The sequence below is a fragment of the Mustela putorius genome, unplaced genomic scaffold (assembly GCF_011764305.1).
Source record: "Mustela putorius furo isolate JIRA1106 unplaced genomic scaffold, ASM1176430v1.1 tig00000407_pilon_pilon_pilon, whole genome shotgun sequence".
Classification (NCBI taxonomy): Eukaryota; Metazoa; Chordata; class Mammalia; order Carnivora; family Mustelidae; genus Mustela; species Mustela putorius.
Window position 1 is genome coordinate 18,245,037 of NW_025421373.1, and position 12,917 is coordinate 18,257,953.

At 38.2% G+C, this 12,917-nt stretch overlaps 1 pseudogene; it reads left to right on the forward strand.

The window, feature by feature from the left end:
• The first annotated feature begins 4,616 nt into the window (after positions 1–4,616).
• On the forward strand, positions 4,617–5,335 carry LOC101690383 (annotated as a pseudogene).
• Positions 5,336–12,917: the final 7,582 nt, after the last annotated feature.

Consider the following 12,917-nt stretch of genomic DNA (forward strand, 5'->3'; position numbering starts at 1 on the left):
GGTGGTGAATGGGAACCTAGATCTGAAAAGTCCTCCATCTTGTTTCTCATCCTCTAATCCACCCACCTTTCACTTTCCCACTCCTTTTCCTGGCCATGTGTGGTTTTCCTCTCAAAATATCGGAGAGTTCTAAGAAAATAAAGGTGTATAGCAAAGGGGCGCCTGGGTGCTGAGTGGGTTAAAGCCTCTGCCTTCAGCTCAAGTCATGATTCTAGGGTCCTGGGATCAAGACCCCCATCAGGCTCTCTGCTCAGTGGGGAACCTGCTTCCCTTGCTCTTTCTCCGCCTGCCTCTCTGCCTACTTGTGATCTCTGTCTGTCAAATGAATAAATTAAAAAAAAAAATCTAAAAAAAAAAAAAAGATGTACAGCAAGAAAAAAACAAGCATATGAGGGCTTGAATACCATCTCTGCCAGTTGAGTGACCTGAGCACTCTACAGGTCTCACTGTTCTCCTTGACAAGCTGTGGATAATCCTAACTCACAGAAGACTGAGGGAGAGAATCAGGTCAACTGCTGAGCACAGCAGGCACTCAATGAGTGCCATGCATTAATTTATAATGATAAGCCTCCCAATCAAAGTTTGAAAGTTTTTTTTTTTTTATCATTTCTTTCAGGAACTTGAAGTATAAGGTCTTTATAAAAACATACTCCTTTTCTTTAGAAGATTCATAATATTGTAGCATATTTATACATAAAAGCATATTTATTTACATTTTTATAAAACATGGCTTCTTAAGATAGTCAACACTTTCTGGACAGTTATTAGATGTAAAATAGTACTTTGCAATATTTTTCTTTAAACCAATTTATTTAGCTGGTAAAAATGGTAAGCATGGCATTTTGATTTAGATAGTAGTTAAGATTTTATAGCTTATTTGGCTGATTCTTGAGAAATGCTGATAGCCTTTTCTCTTGAGCTGCCTTCCTCCCAGAACCACCTTTCCTAGGGAAGCTTCTTTGCATACTGAGGGCAGAATGGGGGACGTTAACTAGTTCTTAAGAGAGCTTACAGGTAAGCATCCGGACACTCTCAACTGTTAGGTTTTCATTACTTCTTTGATTTAGCATAGGCTTACCGAACTCTTTAATATGTCTAAATTCTGTGAAATTACAAAGATATGTAAAAAAGACTTTCTGACTTAATTGTTGAGTAAGGGAGCTGAAACATTATATACAAAGAGAAAACCTGTGGAAGGCCAAAAAACTGAGTTCACAGGAGGAAGAATCCCTTCAGCTGAAGGGATTAGGCTTCATGCATGGGTGATTTTTAAACTTGGTTATTGAGTAGGTATGATCTGGATAAAGATAAGGGGAAGACATCTCAGGTAGAAGAAGGAAGGAATAAAATGAACAAAACCATGAATGATAATGTGAGGGTTGTGTACAGGGAACAACGAGAAATCCCTGTCTGATAGCATTTTGGCATGGGTTTATAGCACAGTCACATACCCCCAAGGCCTCCTTAGTCTCCTGAAAGACCCTCTGGGATGAGACCCAGGAGTCAGCCTGTTTTCTCAGCAATCCCAGTGCATTCGGTTAGAACCCCTGAGAAACAGACAGGGCTGAGGAGCTGGAAGTAAGGCTGCATACGCATCCTAACGGAGCAGAGTGGTGGCTCTTCTCCTTCCGCCCTCTCTTCCTCCCTTTCTCTCTTCCTTCTTTCCTTTCCTCTTCTTCCTCCTCCTCCTTCCTCTCAGGCTCTTTCTTTCCTGTCTAACCCCTAGGCCAATTAAATTAGAATCTCTGAACACAGGGCCTTTGTATCAATGTATATATCTTTTACTTTTTATTATAGAATTTAAAAAATTGAAGTATAATGAACACACAGTGTTACATTAGTTTCTGGTGTACAATATAGTGATTCAACCTCACTAGAAGAGTACACTTAATGCTCGTCACAGTAAGTGTACTCTTAATCCCCTTTATCTACTTCATCTATTCCCCCCTCCCCCCCATCTACTCCCCTCTGGTAACCATCGTTTTGTTTTCTTTATTAAAGAGTCTGTTTTTGTTGGCCTCTCTCTTTTTTTCCCTTTCTTTTGGTTTCTTTGTTTTGTTTCTTAAATTCCACATATGAGTGAAATCATATGTGATATTTGTCTTTCTCTGTCTGACTTATTTCACTTAACATAATACTTTCTAGATCCATCCATGTTGTTGCAAATGGCAAGCTCTCATTCTTTTTTATGGCTGAGTAATATTCCACCATATTATTATGGGAAATTTTACATACATATATTTAAATATATATATATGTATCTACATATGTGTGTGTGTGTGTACAGAGAAAACTATAGTGAACACCCATGCACCCACCACCTAATTTCAAAAGCTGTACCAGCTATATTTTCATTTGTATCTCTACTAGCTTTCTCACCTTCTATATGATTTTGAAACAAATCTTGTACATTACAAAATTTCATCTATAACATTTCAGATTTCTAAAAGTTCTAATTTTGTGCTCTGGGGCTATATCACTTTCCAGTAGCTGGCTTAACGAGGCTCATTCCCCACGCTGTTTGTGCTTTGATATAGCCCTTGGATCCACTTCTCCACACCTCCTACCTTGCAACAACTGGTGCTTTTCTATTTGTAGAATTTCAGCAATTCTTTTCTTACATCTCAGGTTGAATTCATAGGTGTTCAGGATGATTTGATAGTTATCTAGCCGAATTCCAGAGATCAGATTCAAGGAGTCCCCTACCCTTCTGCCATCTCGCCTCCCTCAAAATTTCATTCAGAGCATTTCAGTATGTATCTCTAAGTAAGAATGTAAAAGTGCCATAATACTCTTTAAACACTTTTAAAAAAGAGTGATTTTTCTAGAGGTATCTGTGTGGCTCAGTCTGTTGAGCATCCAACCCAGTTTCAGCTTAGATCATGATCTTGGGGTCTTGAGATGCAGCCCCTTGTCAGACTTTGCCCTCAGTGGTGAGTCTGCTGGACATTCTTTCCCTCTCTCTCTGCCCCTTCCCACCATGTGCAGTCTCTCTTTACAAAGAAATGAATACATCTTAAAAAAAAAAAAGTAATCTTTAAAAAGATTATTTATTTATTTGTCAGAGAGAGAGAGAGTGAGCAGGAGAGAGATTGTGAACAAACAGGGGGAACAGCAGGCAGAGAGAGAAGCAGGCTCTCTACTGAGCAAGAAGCTGAATGCAAGATCTGAACCCAAGACCCAGGGATAATGACCTGAGCAAAAGTTAGATGCTTAACCCACTGAGCCACCCAGGCATCCCAACCAGTAATTTTTAAATATCATGGAATAGCCAGTTGTGTTCTGATTTTTTACTGTTTCATAATTCTGTGTATGTGTATAATTTTTTACAGATTGTTTGAATCATAGTTTTGACTAGATCTACACATAGTGAGTGGTTGATAAGTCTCCTTCAATCTATGTGTTTCCTCTCCATTTCTTTCTCTCTTTCTCTCTCTTTTGGTTTAGTTTTCTTCAAGAAACTAGATTGTCCTACAGTTTCTCTCATCCTGCACTTTACTGATTACATTCCTGTGGTACCATGAAACTAATTTTCTAATCATTTGTAGATATTTGGATCTAGAGGTTTAATAAGATTTAGTGTCCAGGGTTTTTTTGTTTTGTTGGTTTTTTATTTTGTTTTGTTTACAAGACCATTTTCTAGGTGTGTTCTTTCAACAGGAGCATGTAATATCTATGTATCTCTCTTATTGAAGAGTTAGCAACCACTGATAATGCCTGGAGCCATTTATTTAGTATACACTGTAAAATGATGACATTCTATCTTATCTTCATTAACTTGCTGGAATACTGTAGAGGCATTTTCTCTCATCTACTAGTTGCTTAAAAAATGGTTCAGTTTAAATAGAAAAGGCAGGATACACGACTCTTTCCCTTGTTTATCAGTTTTCAAAATAATGAATTTGTTCATTAGCAACATGTAATGGAATCTAATTATTAGATTTATTATTTGACTTGCTATTAAATATGAATTTAAACCTGTATGGACTTTTCCAGTCCATTGCAATGTTACTGTTATTGATGGTAAGATTGTTCTCTCTTTGCTTGGTCGGAACCTCTTTCATTTGACTCCCGAGTTCTTTTGACATGACCCTAACAGTATTTAAAATATTATCTGCTATCTGATATGACAAGATGTTTCAGTATCATCACATACATCACCTACATTTCCTGCCCCAAACCTACACTCAGTTATTTCTCCAAAGAGCTCTTTAGTAGGAAAACATGTTTTTAAGTCTACAGTCTAGATCGTTCTCATTGCTATTAAGGTTCAGAAACCTCTTCAATAGAAAGAGCTAGGGAAGAGTTTCTTTTTTAAGGTAACCTCATATCACAAATTTATGCTGATACTTTTTAATTCAAAGCCAGAAACACAGAGTATATCCTTTTCCCTAGCTTTCCCCCAAATTCCAGTTCTCAATGACATCAGGAAGATTAGAAAGATAATGTTTTACACTAAATCATTTGCTTTACCCTATAATGCACACATGGACGTTTCAAATTAACAATACCAGAGCCGAGGGGACCCCGCAGTAGTGCTGCCAGTGTCCTGGGGGAGGACCTGAGGGCATCACTGAATCTGAAATGTTTAAATTGGATACAAAACAGTTTCAGCAATGCAGACAATTAAATGTGTTGTTCTGGGCGATGGCGCCGTTGGTAAAACACGTCTCCTGATATCTTACACAACAAACAGATTTCCATCTGAGTATTAACCTACTCCTTCTGACAGCGATGCGGTCACAGTAATGACTGGTGGACAGCCAGTTCTCTTGGACTTCGCAATACTGCAGGGCAAGAGGATTCTGACAGATTAGGACCCCTGAGTTATCCACAAACAGATGGATATCCAGTCTGTTTTTCAGGGGTCTCTCCTTCCTCATTTGAAAATGCGAAGGAAAAGTGGGTGCCAGAGATATAACTCACCATTGTCCAAAGACTCCTTTCTTGTTTGTTGGGACCCAAACTGACCTCTACCACTGAGAAACTTGCCAAGAACAAACAGAAGCCTGTCACTGCAGGGGCTGCTGAAAAGTCCGCCGGTGGCCTGAAGGCAGTGGAGTACGTGGACTGTTCTGCGCTCACCCAGAAAAGCAAAAAGAATGTATCGGACAAGGCAATATTGGCTGCTCTGGGGCCTCCGGAACCGCGGAAGAGCCGCAGCCGCGTGCTGCTGGGAACGGCTCTCCAGGGCCTTTCCTGTACAGCTGGTGTCGGCCTTGCGCTAAAAGCAATGTTCAATCAAACTCAAGAGGAAAGATTAAAATTCGTTTCCGCAGTCATGACAGATACCCTGCACCTACTCACGTGCGCTCGTGGGAGACATGGCCCATAGGTATGATCCTCTTCTGCCTCTCAGGACTAGTTCCTTTGAATAATTGTGTCTTGGGAGAACAGCAAACAATTCTAGTTCTTGTTTGGTTGTTTCGGTCCCCCCCCCACCCCGCCTCCCCTTAAAAGTAAAGCATGCTTGTGATGACTCTGTAACACACGAATTTGGGTCCTTGAAGCTGCTCCCAGCTCCATCCACTCTGAAGAATAAACTGACACATTTAGGTTTGTTTTTTTTTTTTTTTTAATTTTTCCTTCCTCCCTCTCTTCCTCCCTCCTTTCCATTCTTCCTTCCTTCCTTCTTTCTTCCTTTTTATTTTTATTCACATATAATATAGTATTTGTTTCGGGGGTACCGGATTCATGAGTCTTACACAATTCACAGCACTCACCATAGCACATACCCTCGCCATGTCCATCACTCAATCATCCATCCATCCCACCCCCCTTCCCCTCCAGCAGCCCTCAGTTTGTTTCCTGAGACTAAGAGTCTCTTATGGTTTGTCTCCCTCTCTGATTTCGTCTTGTATCGTTTTCCCCTCCTTTCCCCTATAATCCTCTCTCTTGTTTCTCAAATTCCTCATATCAGTGAGATCATTTGATAATTCTCTTTCTCTGACTGACTTATCTCACTTAGCGTAATCCCCTCTAGTTCCACCCACGGCATTGCAAATGGCACCATTTTGTGTCTTTTTGATGGCTGCATAATATTCCATTGTAGGTATGTACCACATTGTTTTTATCCATTCATCTGCAGATGGACATCTAGACTCCTTTCATAGTTTGGCTATTGTGGACATTGCTGCTATAAACATTCAGGTGCACATGCTCCTTCAGATCACTACATTTGTATCTTTAGGGTAAATACCCAGTAGTGCAATTGCTGGGTCATAGGGTAGTTCCTATTTTCAACTTTTTGAGGAAGTTCCATACTGTTTTCCAGAGTGGCTGCACCAGCTTGCATTCCCACCAACAGTGTAGGAGGGTTCCCCTTTCTCTGCATCCTTGCCAACATCTGTCATTTCTGGACTTGTTAGTTTTAGCCATTCTGACTGGTCTGAGGTGGTATCTCACTGTGGTTTTGATTTGTATTTTCCTGATGCCAAGTGATGTGGAGCACTTTTTCATGTGTCTGTTAGCCATTTGACTGCCTTCTTTGCAGAAATGTCTATTCATGTCTTCTGCCCATTTCTTGATTGGATTATTTGTTCTTTGGGTGTTGAGTTTGATAAGTTCTTTATAGATTTTGGATACTAGCCCTTTATCTGACATGTCATTTGCAAATATCTTCTCTCATTCTGTCAGTTGTCTTTTGGTTTTGTCAACTGTTTCCTTTGCTCTGCAAAGCTTTTTATCTGGATGAAGTCCCAATGGTTCATTTTGCCATCACTTCCCTGGCCTTTGGTAACTATTTATTTATTTATTCATTCATTCATTTTTTGTGGGGCCAGGGAGGGTGTGTGAGGTTTGTTTTTATTTAGTCATGTTTTTAAAATTCATTAATTACTGGGCAGCCCTTAATTGGAAAAGGATGGATTGATTCCACATTCCACTTCCTAGATCCAGTTTAGAAAACTTGTTCTCTACCTGGTGCTCTTAAAAGGAATATAGCAGGGGCACCTGAGTGGCTCAGTGGGTTAAGTCTCTGCCTTCGGCTCAGGTCATGATCCCAGCATCCTGGGATTGAGCCCCCGCATTGGGCTCTCTGCTCAGCAGGGAGCCTGCTTCCCCCTCTCTCTGCCTGCCTCTCTGCCCACTTGTGATCTCTCTCTCTCTCTGTCAAATAAATAAATAAAATACTAAAAAAGAAAAAAGGAGTATAGCAAATGCCTCATTTAATAACCTACTCCTTTTTGAACTTTGCCTTTTCTCTCTACCCTTAAGTAGATCCAGTATTTGATGAAACTTGTGAATGTGGGTAGAAACTGTCTTGCCCCTCCTTTTTTCTAGGGTGCACTATATATATGACTTTGACTTTCAGGAATGGTTTGCCATTTGCTAAATTTTTTAAAAAATTAATTTCTTTTTAAAAATATTTAATTTATTTATTTGACACACAGAGAGAGAGAGATCACAAGTAGGCAGAGAGACAGGCAGAGAGAGAGGGAGGAAGCAGGCTCCCTGCTGAGCAGAGAGGCCGATACGGGGCTCTATCCCAGGACCCTGAGATCATGACCTGACCCAAAGGCAGAGGCTTTAACCTACTAAGCCACCCAGATGCCCCTTGAAATCAATTTCTGACTTTTTCACTGATAGATGAAGAAAAGTATTTCACCTTTTGAGATACACCAAATGAATTGAGTAAATAATTAAACACATTTTTTTTCACTGTCAGTCATTGTCTTGCATGCTTAGCATAGATGTCTAGCTTAACAGCATGGGACACGGTGTTCCTAGAACACAGCTGAAGATCTGGTAAATTGAGAAAATGCAAGGGGTGGCACCAGAAGACAGATGTCTACAGAATGATACACATTCTCTTCCGAGTTGGGAGGGTGGAAACCTGCTTCATGAAGAAGATGGGTGTGGGGAGAACATTTAACAACAGGGACAGCAGTCAGAGGAATCCCCTTATCTCTGTTTTGTGTATGAGGAACCCTAGAGTAGCTAGTTAAGGCCCAGTCGTTTAATAAAAAGATCATGGAGTCTTATGAAGACTTCATAACTATGTGCTAGTAGGGATTTTATTTGCTTAGTTTGGTTGCAATTTCCAATTTTTAAAAAATGTTTAGGTAATCTTGTCCTCCTTCCCCAAATCCTGATTCTTGTAGTTTCATTGCTGTTGAACCAATGCTTTCTCATGGCTCTGTTCTTTGTACGTGCATTCTTTTCACATGTATTAAACAAACAAAACCCCCTTAAGAATACTAACACCTCTCCAATAATATTATTGCTGCAATGTTATTCTTTTAACCTTTTTGTTCTTGATGTATATGCCACTAAGGATGTATAGACATTTGCTCTGTCTTAAGATTACTTTGAATAGTTCATCTATTTGATTTTTATCAGCAGTTTGTTACATATTCAGGCTCATTTATTTTACCTTATTTTAATGTTTATAAATTAATTCATAAATGTAATTTTGTCTTGTATCTATGTACAACTTTCACATGGTTTCAAAGTTACATTTAGAAAACAAATTGTTGTCAAAGTCATTCAGCCTGTCCCATCAGTGTCCCTGCTTCCTCTCCCTGTGGATAGCCATTTAAACAGTGAATGGTTTGTCATTCTATTGTTTATGTTCAGCACATAGTTGTAAATCTGTCCCGATGATCTTATGTGGAGCCAGACTAGTGAGCCTTTACTGTAGAAAATAATGAGCTAGAATGTTTTTTCATCTTATAGAGCTAGGACATTGTACAACATTTTTAAGGCTGTATTTCCTGCATCTATATTAGAGGTTGGCACATAGTAGTAGATGGTTGGGTAACATGTGTTGAATGAATGAATGAATGAATGAATACTTGGTAGAATTTTGCAATCAGAAGAGTGAGAGAATCAAAGCTGTTCTTTTTTTGAAAACTTACTCTGACGGTAATGGTTAAGGTAATTTGGAAGGAAAAACTGAACACTGAGAATTACTTGGTTAAGTGGATGATAGCAATTTTGATAAAAACAAAAATAAAAAGAGTACGTACATGTGTGTGTGTGTGTGTGTGTGTAAATTTTGTGGACAGGCTGCATGCTGTCCGGATTGGCTCTATGGATATCCGTTGGGTGTGCTTATGTTTCTGTGGTCAGCTCCCTTCACTTTCATCACTGGCAGGTGGCAGGCTTCAGCAAGAAGGGTAATTGTTGTCTGTGTCACCTCACTTCTCTTTGAGATATTTCATCTTTCATCCCTCAGTGGACTCGCTTGGGTTCTTTCCATCCCTGGTAGTCTCAGGGTATTGAGAACAGCAAAATTCTGTACAAGGTGTTTATTAAGCCTCTGCTTGTGTCATGCTTGCCAAATTCCCACTGGCCAAAGGAATCCACAATATCAACTCTGATTCAGGAATTGTCCAGACAGACTCTAACTCTTGATGAGAAGAGAATTTACAGCCATTTTGAGTTTTCTGGCATGGGATGTATGTGAATCATGTGAATAAGGTCCTCTATTTCCTACAGCTTTTAGTTCTAGTCACACACTTTTGTTAATTTACACCTCTGTGTCCTTTCTATGGTTTTTTCTGAAATGTTTCTGAGACACATAGTCCATTTTGAGTTCTCTATCTTCCACAAAATCTGTCCTTACCAATATTTCACTTATGAGAGTTTCTTTAGTACTTTGGCTTTTGTCTCAGTGATTACCTTTTAATTATGCACTTTATAACATATATTTATATCTTTTATATATTTGTATTACATTTTGTATTTTTGCATTTTTTCTAAATTTTTTATGTATACTTCTGAATTCTCAACTAATTTGCCTTATTTTTCTATTGTAGCCTCAATGAATTTAGAACAGTGTTATAAGTACTCTATAAATAATTGTTAACTTGAACTTTGGATTGACCTAGAGATCTCTTCTGAAACTGGATATCACCAAAGCCCTCTTTATTTTGCTTTCCAATGGATCTGTCCGCTTATGATTTACTATGTCTAAAAACAGTGGCTAAGGAAATCTGGTTAAAAATAGTAGACTACCTATTTTTAAGTAGGATTAATTGGATTGAATCCATTAAAAATTAAATATTTGTAATTATGTTTTTGGAATTACCTTACATGTGCAATAAGACCAACTAGAAGTAAGACATAAAATATCTGTGCTAGGGCATGTGTATGGCTGAGGAGGAGTCTTTCAATGGTTCAAGTGGTGAAAACAAAACAAGCAACAAAGATTGTGATGATTCAGGATGTGTCATTGGAAATCTTCTTAATTTCCTTTAGCAAAAGGTCATGTTGGGGACATCTCAAGGAGAGCTGGAGGTAGTTGTGTGAGGCAGAAAAGTAAAGATAAGTGCTAAGAGGGAAGGTAGAAGAGAGGAGAGAAAATAGTGCCAGGCTAGAACAGCAGTATCAAAAGCATCTGGTTCGGATTTAGCTTCCTGTGTCCTGGGGAAGAGACTCAGGAGTTCCCAGAAGAGGAAGGAATAAAGACACCCTTCCCTTCTTATCTTCACTGGAAATTTCAGAAGAGAGTGACTGTAAAGGGAGAGAGCTGAGGTGGGGTGTGATCCTTCTTGGTTCTAGAAGACAGAAAGGAGAGATGAAACGGTATTTGTGCAGGGGCACTTTTGTGGCTCAGTCTGTTAAGCATCTGCCTTCAACTTATGTCATGATCTCAGGTCCTGGGATCAAGCCTCACATCGGGCTCCCAGCTCAGTGGGGAGTCTCCTTCTCCTCTGCCCCTCCCCCTCTCATGTGCTCTCTCGCCCGCGCTTTCTCTCTCTCTCTCCTTCTATGTCTCTCCTCTCAAATAAATAAGTAAAATTAATTCAAAAAAAGAAAGAAAGAGAGAGAGAGAAAGAAATGGGATTTCTGCAAACGCATCTTCTCTTAAGCCAGCCGTGATCCGTGGTTGAAGAGATCAGTACCCAACTTTGGATGAATTACATTAAAACTAAAACTGCCTATGAGGTCTGACTCTAATAGGTTTTTGTGAAGTGCTTGATTATTGTAGAGTATGGTGATTGGATATGATAAATTGTAGGATAATTCTGCATGAGAAATCTATAACATTTTTGTTTTGTTTATCTGGAGACTGTCAACCTAGACTAAAGTAAACCTCAAAAGTCTTCATTGATCTCCTGTAGAAGAAAATGACTACAAAGGAGTTAACATATATATATGGAAAGAAATGAGGCTTAGCAAAAGGCATAGCAATTCATCAATGAGAGCTATATTAGTATCCAGAAGTCTAATGGATGCTATCTGTCAATAATTGTTGGAGACTGCTTGTCAACAAATTGGATTGTTTGCCATAGACACTGACAAATTGTATTACAAGGACCTTGAATTTTTGCATACATTTAAAATATTTATGTGAATATACATAGGCACATATATATTTGTAATGAGAGTGTTTTCCTGCATTTTAAAGTTTCAGGATTTGTCCAATAGGGCCTGAAGTCATTTCATCAAATGGTGGAACTTATCATGACATTTATACACTCTAACATCCAATCATCTTGGTTTTAATGAAAATATTTTCCTTAAATATTTTGAAAGTAAAGCATCTTCACTGAATCAAAACTGACATTTTAATTTGAACTCTCCAGTCTGAAAGAAGTTCGCAGTCAAAATTTGTCATTAAAAAAACTCAATGAAATGAAAAATAATGATATGCTGGCTTGTGCCTAAAGGCATTTGGAATAGAAGTGCTAAAGATACTGTATTCTAATGCTCAGTTGGCTTCTTTTCAGGCAGGGATTAAGTGGGAGGCAGCTCCTGGAGCCATGGAGAGGGCCATGGCCTTAAACTCAGAAGAGCTGCATTTAAGACAGAGCTGTGTCATTTATCAATGGGATGACTTTGCTAAGTAACTTAGTTTCTTCATCCTTAAAATTGGGGTGATAATAGATATGTCACAGAGCCTTAAACAAAAATGCATGCAAAAGTGTTACAAACAACATTTTATGTAAATGTAAGCTTGTTGGAGGAATTCCCTATTTTCTAATAAATGGTATGGTTTATATTCAAGTTCTATAAAAATTAATACACATTTATTTTAATTACCTCATTGAAAGAGCAATACATGGTCAAGGTAAAATATAAAAAGTAAAAAATTAAAGCAGAAAGAGGAACTGAGAATCACCCATCATCATTCTAAATAATTATTATCACGTTTATGTGATTTTCACGTGAACTTTTGCTTCTGCATATTTTTAAAAGTATACTATTACTGTAGCACACAATATACAGAATGTAGTTTGTACCTTTTCCCTTAACATTACGTTTTTAGGATGTACTTCATAGTACTTCCTGTACTATGTACATAGGATTGGGTAAATTCATATATATTCCTTTATATGAATGAACCATAATTATAATTTACCGATTTCCCTATTAGCTGAACAAAGACTTTAGGATTTTCCAGTCTCTCAAAGAGATGACTATTCTTTTCTATTACTCCTTGTATACATTCACTAGCATTTCTGGATGAAAGAGTAAATAGCATTTTGAGCCTTTTAATGTAAACTGCCAACTTGCCTTCTAGGCTGACTGCCAGTTTCTCTTTTTCCTTGTAGTGTTTAAAGGTGCCTGTTTCCCCACATCCGAATCAATAATGGGCATTACAATAATTAAAAAAAATCCGTATCAAGGTCATAGGTGCAAATATTATCTCACTTTTTAATTAGCATTTAAACCAATATATCGAATACAGTTGTAATTCTTTTTAAATTGCTTGTTCATGACAATGGTCCAACATTTTCTCATTAATATTTAGGAGATCTTTACACATTAAAGTTATTAAACCCTTCTCGTATATGTTGTGAATATGTTTTTCCACTTTTTCATTGCTTTTAAATTATGTGTATGATGATTTAAAAAATGATGTATGCATTTTCAATTCATAGGTAGTGCTTTATTTATCTGGTATTGTCAACCAATAAGGAATATCACCTAAAGAAAGGTTCCAAATAATTGAGGCTTTTTTTTTT